Below are 13,063 nucleotides of genomic sequence, written 5' to 3'. Positions count from 1 at the left end.
GACTGCCTGTATAAAATCAAGCCGGTCATCAATCACTTAGGGGCCAAATTTTGGGAGGCCTATATCCCTGGAATGGAGGTCGCTATTGATAAATCTCTCATCAGCTTTAAGGGGAGACTCAGCTTCCGGCAATACATCCCATCCAAGCGGGCGCGGTATGGTGTGAAGATGTATAAACTTTGCGAGAGTACCTCAGGGTACACTTGCAAGTTTATGGTGTATGAGGGACAAGATTCCCGTATTGAACCCTCAGAATTTCCCCCCACCCTGGGTGTTAGCCGGGAAAATCATTTGGGGCCTTTTGCACCCTTTGCTAGATAAAGGTTACCACATTTATGTGGACAACTTTTACACTAGTATCCCTCTCTTCACATCCCTCGCTGCCAGATCCATGCTCGCTTGTGGGACAGTCCGGAAGAATCCAAGAGGCCTTCCTATCACTTGCAGGCTCCTATGCCCAGGGGTGAGTCCTGTGCCCTTAAAACCTGTTGCTGGTCCGGTGTAAGGTGTAATTGAGCTCTTGAGCCATGTTGTGAGCCTGCAGAGCACTTTATGTCAACATATGAGATATTTCCATACAAATTTTGGAGGGATTTTTCTCCTTATACCACTTTTAAAAATGAAAAAAATGGGGCTACAAGAACATGTTAGTGTAAAAAATGTTGCTATTCTTGTGAAACACCTAAAGGGTTAACAAACTTTCTGAATGTAATTTTGAATACTTTGAGGGGTGTAGTTTCTATAATGGGGTCATTTATGGGCATTTCTCACAGATAGGCCCCTCACATCCACTTAAAACTGAACTAGTCCCTGAAAAGTTAAGATTTAGAAATTTTTGTGAAAATTTTTTCAAATTAATGCTATACTTTGAAGCCCTCTAATGTCTTTAACCCCTTCAGGACCAAGCCCATTTTGGCCTTAAGGACCAGAGCTTTTTTTGCACATCTGACCACTGTCACTTTAAACATTAATAACTCTGGAATGCTTCATATTAGAAATACCCCACAAAAGACCCCATTATAAAAACTGCACCCCCCAAAGTATTCAAAATGACATTCAGTCATCATTTTAACCCTTTAGGTGTTTCACAGGAATAGAAGCAAAGTGAAGGAGAAAATTCACAATCTTCATTTTTTTACACTCGCATGTTCTTGTAGACCCAATTTTAGAATTTTTACAAGGGGTAAAAGGAGAAAATGTATACTTATATTTGTAGCCCAATTTCTCTTGAGTAAGCAAATACCTCATATGTCTATGTAAATTGTTCGACGGGCCCAGTAGGGGGCTCAGAAGGGAAAGAGCGACAAGTGGATTTTGGAAAGTAAGTTTTTCTGAAATGGTTTTTGGGGGGCATGTTGCATTTAGGAAGCCCCTATGGTGCCAGAACAGCAAAAAACCCTCACATGGCATACCATTTTGGAAACTAGACCCCTTGAGAAACATAACAAGGAATAAAGTGAGCCTTAATACCCCACAGGTGTTTCACGACTTTTGCATATGTAAAAAAAAAATTATTTTTTTTCACTAAAATGTGTGTTTCCCCCCAAATTTCACATTTTTCCAAGGGTTAATAGCAGGAAATACCCCCCAATATTTGTAACCCCTTCTCTTCTGAGTATGGAGGTACCCCATAAGTTGACCTGAAGTGCACTATGGGCGAACTACAATGCTCAGAAGAGAAGGAGTCATATTTGGCTTTTTGAGAGCAAATTTTGCTCGGGGGGCATGTAGCATTTAGGAAGCCCCTATGGTGCCAGAACAGCAAAAAAAAAAACACATGGCATACCATTTTGGAAACTTGACCCCTTGAGGAATGTAACAAGGAATAACGTGAGCCTTATTACCCCACAGGTGTTTCACGACTTTTGCATATGTAAAAAAAATAATAAAATTTTCCACTAAAATGTGTGTTTCCCCCCAAATTTCACATTTTTGCAAGGGTTAATAGCAGGAAATACCCCCCCCCCCAATATTTGTAACCCCTTCTCTTCTGAGTATGGAGGTACCCCATAAGTTGACCTGAAGTGCACTATGGGCGAACTACAATGCTCAGAAGAGAAGGAGTCATATTTGGCTTTTTGAGAGCAAATTTTGCTCGGGGGGCATATCGCATTTAGGAAGCCCCTATGGTGCCAGAACAGCAAAAAAAAAAATACATGGCATACCATTTTGGAAACGAGACCCCTTGAGGAACGTAACAAGGGATACAGTGAGCATTTGCCACCCACTGGTGTCTGACAGATCTTTGGAACAGTGGGCTGTACAAGTTTTCATTTTCACGGACCACTGTTCCAAAGATCCGTCAGATACCTGTGGGGGGTAAATTCTCACTGCACCCCTCATTACATTCCGTGAGGGGTGTCGTTTCCGAAATGGGGTCACATGTGGGGTTTTGTTTTTTTTGCGTTTGTCAAAACCGCTGTAACAATCAGCCACCCCTGTGCAAATCACCTCAAATGTACATGGTGCGCTCTCCCTTCTGGGCCTTGTTGTGCGCCCCCAAAGCACTTTGCGCTCACATATGGGATATCTCTGTAGTCGGGAGAAATTGCGTTACAAATTTTGGGGGGCTTTTTTCCCTTTTACCTCTTGTGAAAATGTAAAGTATAGGGCAACATCAGCATGTTAGTGTAAAAAATTTAATTTTTTTACACTAACATTCTGGTGTAGACCCCAACATTTCCTTTTCATGAAGGGTTAAAGAAGAAAAAGCCCCCCAAACCTTGTAACGCAATTTCTCCCGAGTACGCCGATACCCCATATGTCGCCCTAAACTGTTGCCTTGAAATACGACAGGGCTCCAAAGTGAGAGCGCCGTGCGCATTTGAGGCCTAAATTAGGGATTTGCATAGGGGTGGACATAGGGGTATTCTAGGCCAGTGATTCCCAAACAGGGTGCCTCCAGCTGTTGCAAAACTCCCAGCATGCATGGACAGTCAACGGCTGTCCGGCAATACTGGGAGTTGTTGTTTTTCAACAACTGGAGGCTCTGCTTTGGAAACAGTGGCGTACCGGACGTTCTTATTGGGGGAGGGGGGCTGTGTAGGGGTATGTGTATATGTAGTGTTTTTAACTTTTTATTTTATTTTGTGTTCGTGTAGTGTAGTGTTTTTAGGGTACAGTCACATGGGCGGGGGATTACAGCGAGTTTCCCGGCGCAAAATTTGCTGCATCTCAAGATGCGAGAAACCCACTGTAACAGCCTCGCCCATGTGAATGTACCCTGCACCAACTGTTGCAAAACCACAACTCCCAGCATGCATGGTCTGTTAGTCCATGCTGGGAGTTATAGTTTTGCAACAGCTGGAGGCACACAGGTTAGGAAACACTGAGTTAGAAACAGACAATGTTTCCCAACCAGTGTGTCTCCAGTTGTTGCAAAACTACAACTCCCAGCATGCCCAGACAGCTGAAGGGCATGCTGGGAGTTGTAGTTCGGCAACATCTGAAGGGCCAGATGTTGCTGAACTAAAACTCCCAGCATGCCTGGACAGTCAGTGCATGCTGGGAGTTGTAGTTTTGCAACAGCTGGAAGAGCACAGATTGGAGACCATTATTCAATGGTCTCCAAACGGGGGCCCTCCAGATGTTGCAAAACTACAACTCCCAGCATGCCCAGACAGCCAAAGGCTGTCTAGGCATGCTGGGAGTTGTAGTTTTCAGACTCCTAGAAGCAGCAGTGAAGATCTTCACTGCTGCTTCTGAGGGCCATATACTTACCTGCCGGTCCCGTCGCTGCTCGTCCACGTGGCCGGTCCCGCGCTGCTCCTCGGTCCCGCCGCTGGATCTGGTAAGGCTGCCGGTCCCCTCGTGTTCCCCCCCTATGCTGCAGGTCCCCGCGAGCCCCCGCAGCCATCGTCCCCCGTTCTGCCCGACTTCCAGGGGCGGACAGTGCGGGGGATCTGAACTTTCACCCCAGGTCACTGTGATTGGTCCACAGGGACCAATCACAGTGATCGCTGACCAGGACCATCAATGGATGGTCCTGGGGGTGAAGCAGAAGTTGTCCCCTGCTGGAAACAGCGGGACTTCTGCCAGTTAACCCGTGCGATGCTGCGCATCGCCGGGTTAACTGAATGTCATTTATAAACGCCGGGATGCGCGAACGCACTGCACAACCCGGCGTTTATATATGACATTCTGCGGGAAGGGGTTAAAAAGTAAAAACATGTCAACTTTCTGATGCCAACATAAAGTAGACATATTGTATATGTGAATCAATATATAATTTATTTGGAATGCCTATTTTCCTTGCAAGCAGAGAGCTTCAAATTAAGAAACATGCTACATTTTCAAAATTTTCATGAAATTTTGGGTTGACGAAAGTAAGTAATGATGAAAATTTACCACTATGTTAAAGTAGGATATGTCACGAAAAAACTATCTCGGAATCAGAATAAAAGGTAAAAGCATCCCAGAGTTATTAAAAGGGTACTCCGGTGGTTAAGATTTTTGGCCATATTGCATCTTGTTTTAATGTTCAATTTTTTTGCAGTTGTCATGTATGATATGTTTGTGTAGCATGTGTCTTTTTTTCTTACCTGTTTGTAGGCCAGGAAGTTCTGTAGTTCTGTGTTGGATCTATGACTGTTGTCCACAGGTTAGCATTAGGCTGTGGACAACATGTCAGGGCTTTTTTTTCTCTGTTCTTTCAGAACTGCATGAGAGAGATAAGCCACGCCCCCTCATCTCCCCCTCCTGGTGGACGCAGGTGTGCATGAGAGCAAGAAGCCAGAGCTGGGGGAGAGAGAGGACATACACAGCTCCTCATCTCCCCTCCCCCTGCTCTGTCTTCTGAGGATGCAGGTCTGCACTGAAAGAAGACAGAGAAGATAAGAATGTTATATGAAGAGGAGGATAACAAAGTGCACGGGCTGGGGATGTATAGACTGCAGGGGGATAAATCTCGAACTGGGGATGACTTCTAGGTGTGAAGGGGGGGGGGGACTCCTGAATGACACATGCTGGGAGTTGTAGTCCCAGTTATGTGCGTGTATGCTAGTGTTTACAAACCAGTGTGCCTCCAGCTGTTGCAAAACTAAAACTCCCAGCATGACCTGACAGCCTTTGGGCATGCTGGGAGTTGTAGTTTTGCAACAGCTGGAGGCCCACTGATTGGGAAACACTGGCCTAGCCTATTCAGTGTATTACAAAGTGCATTGTTTCCCAACCAGGGTGTCTTCAGCTGTATCAAAACTACAACTCCCAGAATGCCCGGACAGCTTTTGGCTATCCGGGCATGCTGGTAGTAGTAGTTGTACAACATCTGGAGGTTGGAAAACACTGGTGTATGCCCTATAGAGGAGTGGTGAACTACAACCCCCAGGAGACTACAGAGGCAGCTGCTGGTGTTATATCACAGACTGAAGACTCCTGAATGACACATGCTGGGAGTTGTAGTTCCTTTTGTGTGTGTATGCCAGTGTATCCCAACCAGGGCTGATTATATTAGTGTGCTGTGTATAAGGGGGCCGGCCCAGGAAAATAGTAGGGTGGGGAAAGGGTGGAACAAAAAAAAAAAAAAAAGGCAGCAAGGCATGTGGCATGCTGGGATTTGTAGTTTTCAACACAGCAAGAAACAGGAAATAGAAGCACAGATAGGAAAACAAAGTGGGGGATGAAAAGACAACAAAGAACCGAAATAGAGTCGCCTAAACAACAAGAATAGAAATGAAACAAAACAAATAGGGTAAGTCAAAAACGGAAAAACACGTTGACCACTGGAGTACCCCTTTAATGCATAAAGTGACAGTGGTCAGAATTGCAAAAAAGGGCTGAGTCCTTAAGGTGAAAATGGGTTTAGTCCCTAAGGGGGTTTATTGACATACCATACAAAACCGTTCACAACTAGATGTATCTGGTTGTGGACGGTTTTCATCTTTTTTTTTTTCAGTGCGCAAAACCGCAGTCTAGTACAGTATTGGGCACTGGACTGTCCAGTTCTGGGATCTTTCTTAATGTTATAAGAACCGTATACTGTTTTTAGAACATTGCACTCAGTACAAAATGCATTGAGCATTAAAATACATACTGTTGTGTCAGTTTTTTGTTTCCTGTATAGAGAAACAAAAAACGGATATGGCAACCATATGCCATAAACGTGATGTGAATGTAACCTAATAAAACCACATGGGAGCCAGAAATCTGTCTGATTGATCAAATACAATAATCAGTGAAAAAGAAAAATGCTAATCATTTCGTAACGTATTTGAAATGTGTTTTTCAGATTTTTTTTAATTCTGTCTCTCACTGTTTAAATAAACTTTTGATTAGAAATATTGACTGATATATATATATATATATTTTTTTTTGTTAGTAGGTGAACATACAAAATCAGCAGGGGATCAAGTATTTTTCTTTCCCTTTTCCTTCCTTTCCTTCATTGTATAACACAGTAAAGGTCAATACAGAGTCAATGTAATGATCTTCAAATACTTAGGGCATTTACCAATGGCTCTAGTCCTTTACACAGATTACAGTATACGGTATATCCAGGTCGTCTGTCTAAGATATATTAATGTGATGAAAATGGAATAGAAGCAGTAAAGGTGAAAACTGTGCAAGATATAGAGGATATGGGGGGAGATTTATCAAAGAATTTAGACTGTTTTTTCCCATCTATAATTGTTGCACGGAAAGTCGCAGTCTAAATACATGCAACTTTTTCACTACTTTTTCTTTAGAGGATTTTTAGTTCATTATGCATTCTAGGCTATTTTAGGAAAAAGGCATTGATGTTGAATTTATCAATGGGGACTTTTCTGCGAAAATACGCTGAAATGTCAGACCTTGCTGAAGCAGGTTTAACCTGTTATGGACCAAGGGCGTACAGGTACGCCTTTGCTCCCTGGTACTTAAGGACCAAGGGCGTACCTGTACGCCCGTGGGAATTTCGGTCCCTGCCGCGCGCAGGGCGGGGGTGACTGCTGATATCTATCAGCAGGCACCCCGCGCAAATGCCCAGGGGGGTCATCACCCACGATCCCCCTGAAGGCATAGGAGTGAGGTGGCAGGGGTGCCACCCCTCCTATCCCTGCTATTGGTGGTCTAAACGCGACCACCAATAGCAGATCGGGGGCAGGGGGCTTTACTTTCAGTTTCCCCGTTCTACCCACCCACAATAGGCGGGGCAGAATGGGGAACCGACAGAGGACCGACACCGACGTCCACTTACCCCGCGGGCGAGGCTGCAGGCGACCATCGGTGGAGGAGATCTGAGTCCGGTGATGTCGGAGTCCGGCTCCCTGGATCCGACGGAAGCCGGTATGTTGCCTAGCAACATCTGGAGGGTACAGTTTGAGACCACTATTCAGTGGTCTCTAAACTGTAACACTCCAGATGTTGCAAAACTACAACTCCCAGCATGCCCAGACAGCTGTTAGGGCATGCAGGGATTTGTAGTTTTGCAACAGCTTGAGGGCCCCAGTTTGGAGATCACTGGCAGTAATCTCTAACTGTGGCCCTCCATATGTTGCAAAACTGCAACTCCTAGCATGCCCAAACAGCAGTTTGCTGTCAGGGCATGCTGGGATTTGTAGTTTTGCAACATCTGGAGGTCCACAGTTTGGAGATCTCTAAATTGTAGCCCTCCAGATGTTGCAAAACTGCAAATCCCTGCATGCCCTAACAGCAAACAGCTGTTTCGGCATGCTGGGAATTGTAGTTGTGTACCTCCAGCTGTTGCATAACTACATCTCCCAGCATGCCCTTCGGCGATCAGTACATGCTGGGACTTGTAGTTTTGCAACAACTGGAGGCACACTGGTTGGTAAATACTGAGTTAGATAACAGAACCTAACTGAAGGTTTTCCAACCAGTGTGCCTCCAGCTGCTGCAAAAGTACAACTCCCAGCATGCACTGTCTGTCAGTGCATGCTGGGAATTGTAGTTTTGAAACAGCTGGAGGTTTGCCCCCCCCCCCCCCCCCCCATGTGAATGTGCAGGTACATTCACACAGGCAGGTTTACAGTAAGTTTCCTGCTTGAAGTATGAGCTGCGGAAATTTTTTTGCCGCGCAGTGCATACTCCTAGCGGTAAGCTCACTGTAAACCGCCGCCACTGTGAATGTACCCTAAAAACACTACACTACACTAACACAAAATAAAGGGTAAAACACAACATATACACCTCCTTACACTGCCCCCCCCCCCCCCAATAAAAATAAAGAGCTTATTGTTCGGCAGTGTTTCCAAAATGGAGCCTCCAGCTGTTGCAAAACAACAACTCCCAGCATTTCCGGACAGCCACTGACTGTCCAGGCATGCTGGTAGTTTAGCAACAGCTTCAGGCTCCCTGTTTGGGTATCACTTGCGTAGAATACCCCTATGTCCACCCCTATGCAATCCCTAATTTAGTCCTCAAATGCGCATGGCGCTCTCTCACTTCGGAGCTCTGTCGTATTTCAAGGAAACAGTTTAGGGCCACATATGGGGTATCTCCGTACTCGGGAGAAATTGCACTACACATTTTGGGGGCTTTTTCTCCTTTTACCCTTTATGAAAAAAAAAAGTTGGGGTCAACACCAACCTGTTAGTGTAAAAAAAAAAAATGTTTACACTAACATGCTGGTGTTGTCCCATACTTTTTATTTTCACAAGAGGTAAAAGGAAAAAAAGACCCCCAAAATTTGTAACGCAATTTGCGTATGGAAATACCCCATATGTGGGTGTAAAATGCTCGGCGGGGGCACAACGAGGCTCAGGAGTGAGAGCGCACCATGTACATTATAGGCCTAAATTGGTGATTTGCACAGGGGTGGCTGATTTTACAGCGGTTATGACATAAATCCAAAAAAATAAATACCCACATGTGACCCCATTTTGGAAACTACACCCCTCACGTAATGTAATAAGGGGTACAGTGAGCATTTACGCTGCATTTTTTTTGCTGTTCTGGCACCATAGGGGCTTCCTAAATGTGACATGCCCCCCAAAAACCATTTCAGAAAAACTCACTCTCCAAAATCCCATTGTCGCTCCCTCCCTTCGGAGCCCTCTACAGCGCCCGTCGAACACTTGACATACACATATGAGGTATTTTCTTACTCGAGAGAAATTGGGTTACAAATTTTGAGAGGATTTTTTTCCTTTTACCTCTTGTAAAAATTCAAAAACTGGGTCTACAAGAACATGTGAGTGTAAAAAATAAAGATTTTGAATTTTCTCCTTCACTTTGCTGCTATTCCTGTGAAACACCTAAAGGGTTAACACAGTTACTGAATCTCATTTTGAATAATTTGAGGGGTGCCGTTTTTATAATGGGGTCATTTGTGGGGTATTTATAATATGAAGGCTCTTCAAATCCACTTCAAACCTGAACTGGTCCATGAAAAATTCCGATTTTGAAAATTTGGTGAAAAATTGGAAAATTGCTGCTATACTTTGAAGCCCTCTGATGTCTTCCAAAAGTAAAAACATGTCAACTTTATGATGCAACCATAAAGTAGACATATTGTATATGTGAATCAAAATATCATTTATTTAGTATGCTTATTTTCCTTACAAGCAGAGAGCTTCAAAGTTAGAAAAATGCTAAATTTTCAATTTTTTCATCAAATTTTGGAATTTTTCACCAAGAAATGATGCAAGTATCGACAAAATCCCTTTAATTAACAGAGAACTGTCATACTAACTCATAAAGTATATAGGAAAGAATAGAAAACAGCCCTATCCCGCATATATGTGGTACTGGTAGTGTGTATTGAGAACCAGGAATGAACTGACAACTGACAATGGGGCCCATCCGGGAAATAGGGGATCATGGGGACCCCCATGCACTCACCTGTGTGTAAGCCACACCCATATAGATGCCCTGCCCACATTAAAAAAACTATCTTTTAATACATGAAGAAAATATAGAAATATTTTTTGTAAACAGCGCAATTTTGCAACAATTACTTACGCTTTACTTGGGTATATATTATATTCAGTGACTCCAGATGAGGAGAGTAGTGACTGCAGCCCTGGGAGTATTTTGTAGGAAGAACTCACCAGGCTCCTTCTTCTCTTCTGGCTGCTCCGCTCAACTTGTCCTTCAGCTCTGCCCCCCACATGTAGTGGTCACATGACTGTAGCATCATCTCACAGGGCAGGTCCTGGTTGGGCAGTCACTATTGTTGTGTTGTGTGTGGAGTTGTCTACTACTCAGTGACTGCCTTACCAGGACCTGCATGATGAGGAACAAGGGGGGATGTGGGGGGAAGATTTCCGAATAAAAAAGAATAAAAAAAATACTGACATCTGCGGGCCTCCCTCAGACTAGAGCCCTATGGCCCCAGTGGCCAACCTGTCGTGTCGGCCCCTGTGAGGAACCTAATCTGTGTGCATTCAGATCATTTTACTATACTGCTTTATCTAGGCCTCCAGCTGTAAAGGGAGTGACCAGTTTGTACACCCTATAGAGATTTTTTTTTGCTAATGTTCCACTGTTTAGTGAAAGGTTGTCACAAAGAGCATCTTCCGCTGTCCTGTCTTCCCTTACAAAGACAACCCACTTATTTAAACAGGCACAATGTAGTGCTTAGTTTCCCCTGTGTTGGCGCTGCAGGAAAATTCTGAATTACAGCTAACTGCTGTGTCCCAGTACGGGGAAACTGTGTGATATACCTGTTCAATGTCAAGGGACATTTCTAACAAGTAGGGAGTGTCCAATGTTTAAAACCCATTTAAATCTCCCTGTCCACTGTTTATTCTGTCCAAGTCTACACAGTAAAGTTAAAAGTAGAAATTATCAGCCCAATGTGACGGCTCTAGTGGCCAATGTTAAAACAGGAATATTTCAAAATTTTGTAAAAAATAAATAAAAAACAACAGTATGTTTACAAATACAGTATGTTTTTGTGTTACATCTGATTAAAACAATATGTAATTTTTTTTATGTTGCCTTGCACAGTGCGAGGAGGAGAAGAAAAGAACTATAAATGTCCCTGCCTTCTGCTCTTTTTGTCCCAGTCTACACAGCGAAGTAGACTTCAGAAAGTAGAAATGATCAGCATATTGTGACTGCTCTAGTGACCAGAGTGATTACTGGAATATGTGAATTTTTTTTGTGTTATGTAAATAGCCACATCTATCCTTCTATTTTCACCCTACAATCTCTTCATCACAGCTCAGCTCCACCTGACGACAGGATATGAGGATGAGATAAGAGGTCAGGATGTGAGGTCAGGATGTGAGGATAGGATATGAGGTCGGGAAATGAGGACAGGATATGAGGACGGGATATGAGGAAGGGATATGAGGTCTGGATATGAGGACGGGATATGAGGTCAGGAAAATAGGACGGGAAATGAGGTCTGGATATGAGGACGGGATATGAGGACAGGGTATGAGAGCGTGATATGAGGTCGAGATATGAAGACGGGATATGAGGACAGCATATGTGGACAGAATATGAGGTCAGGACATGAGAACTGGATATGAGGACGGGATATGAGGACTGGATATGAGGACGGGATATGAGGTCAGGATATGAGGACGGGATATAAAGTCGGGATATAAGGTACGGATATAAGGACGGGATATGAGGACGAGTACTTTCTTCTATGTTGCTTTTCCTCCACCACAAGGATTAGGTAGGAAAAAACAGGCAACGCCAGGTACTCAGCTAGTAATAATTTTTTTTTAAACATAGTTTAGAAACTATGTTCATGTTAAATAGCCAATTTTTATTTTTCCACCTCGTCTTTTAAAAATCATGACTTTTATATTTTCCATCTACAGCGCCATGGGAGGATTTGTTTTTTGCATGACCAATTATACTTTGTAATGAAAATGCTCAATTTACCACAAAATCTATGAGAAAAACTAATAAAATTTAATTTGGAGGGGGGGTTGAAATGGAAAAAAAAATAGCCATTTTGCAACTTTTTGTTTTGTTTTTGTTTTTAGGCAGGGCTCTTTATGATAAAAATGACATTTATCTTTATTCTGTAGGTCAGTATGACTACAATGATACCTGATTTATACAGGGAGGGCTCTGACAAAAATGGTATATTGTAGTATTTAATACGATAATCGTGTTACCTTTAAAATATTTTTTATACTTTTTTATGTTTATAAACATTTCAAAAACTGTAACATTACAATTGTTTTAAATAATAGAATGTATCAGACATTAGCAATTACAGCAAATCCCATTAAAACAACTTATAGGTCATGCCAATTGAAAATTCTGTCAAACATGCGGACATTACATTTATGCTTCCTGCTGTGTCATTACGAGGATATGCATTGATAGTCATGTATTACGTAAGTAAACTGTAAAATTAAAGAGACTGTTTTCCTCCAGGAAATATTAATGTTTTCCTGAAAGGAGCATTATTCTCCATGTCTAAGTTGACCTTTTTTTTTAAGTGGAACCATTAGTTTTTATTAATAGGGCTAATGCTTTGCATTGAGCCTAAATTACAATGGGAAAGGAGATGCTTAAGGGTAACTGGGTGATGAAAGCAGACATTAATACACAAAACTCAAAGCTGCTGTTTCCTATTTATAATACTGCGTGCACATGTAAGTCATATTTAAGCTATAAACGGTGGCGCCTAGGGAGCATAGACTATAGATGCCTTAAGAAAGCGAGGGTCTCCAGATGGCTGAGCATTAGTGAACTTTCATAGAGAAGGGAAATTAATAAAACCTTCAAATAAGTACACAAATGGTATAAATCACAGATGGACAATCTCTTACTTACCAATTGTGGCTACGCTCTATCACCAAGGCTGGTTTTAGACAAAATGTGGCCCTAGGCAAAACTATAAGTGATGCTGAGTTTTTTTTTTACCAACACGACATACCATACTATAGTCACAGTCATCATACAAAGACCAATATTACCAATATTATTCTGTTGCTAAGTACAAATCATATACAAAGACATATTTGTAATAACACCATGACCATTACCACTCAATAGTCACTTAATACATTTTACAAAGACCAATATAACCACCATACATTCAGTATATAGTGGTAGATACCAGCTCCAATGACTTACTGGCAACATATTCTCCAATTAAAGTTCTTTACTTTTCCCATCTTTCCCATCCAACCCATGATGCATGAAG

The sequence above is a fragment of the Hyla sarda genome, chromosome 1 (assembly GCF_029499605.1).
Source record: "Hyla sarda isolate aHylSar1 chromosome 1, aHylSar1.hap1, whole genome shotgun sequence".
Taxonomy (NCBI): Eukaryota; Metazoa; Chordata; class Amphibia; order Anura; family Hylidae; genus Hyla; species Hyla sarda.
This window is presented reverse-complemented; position numbering follows the sequence as displayed.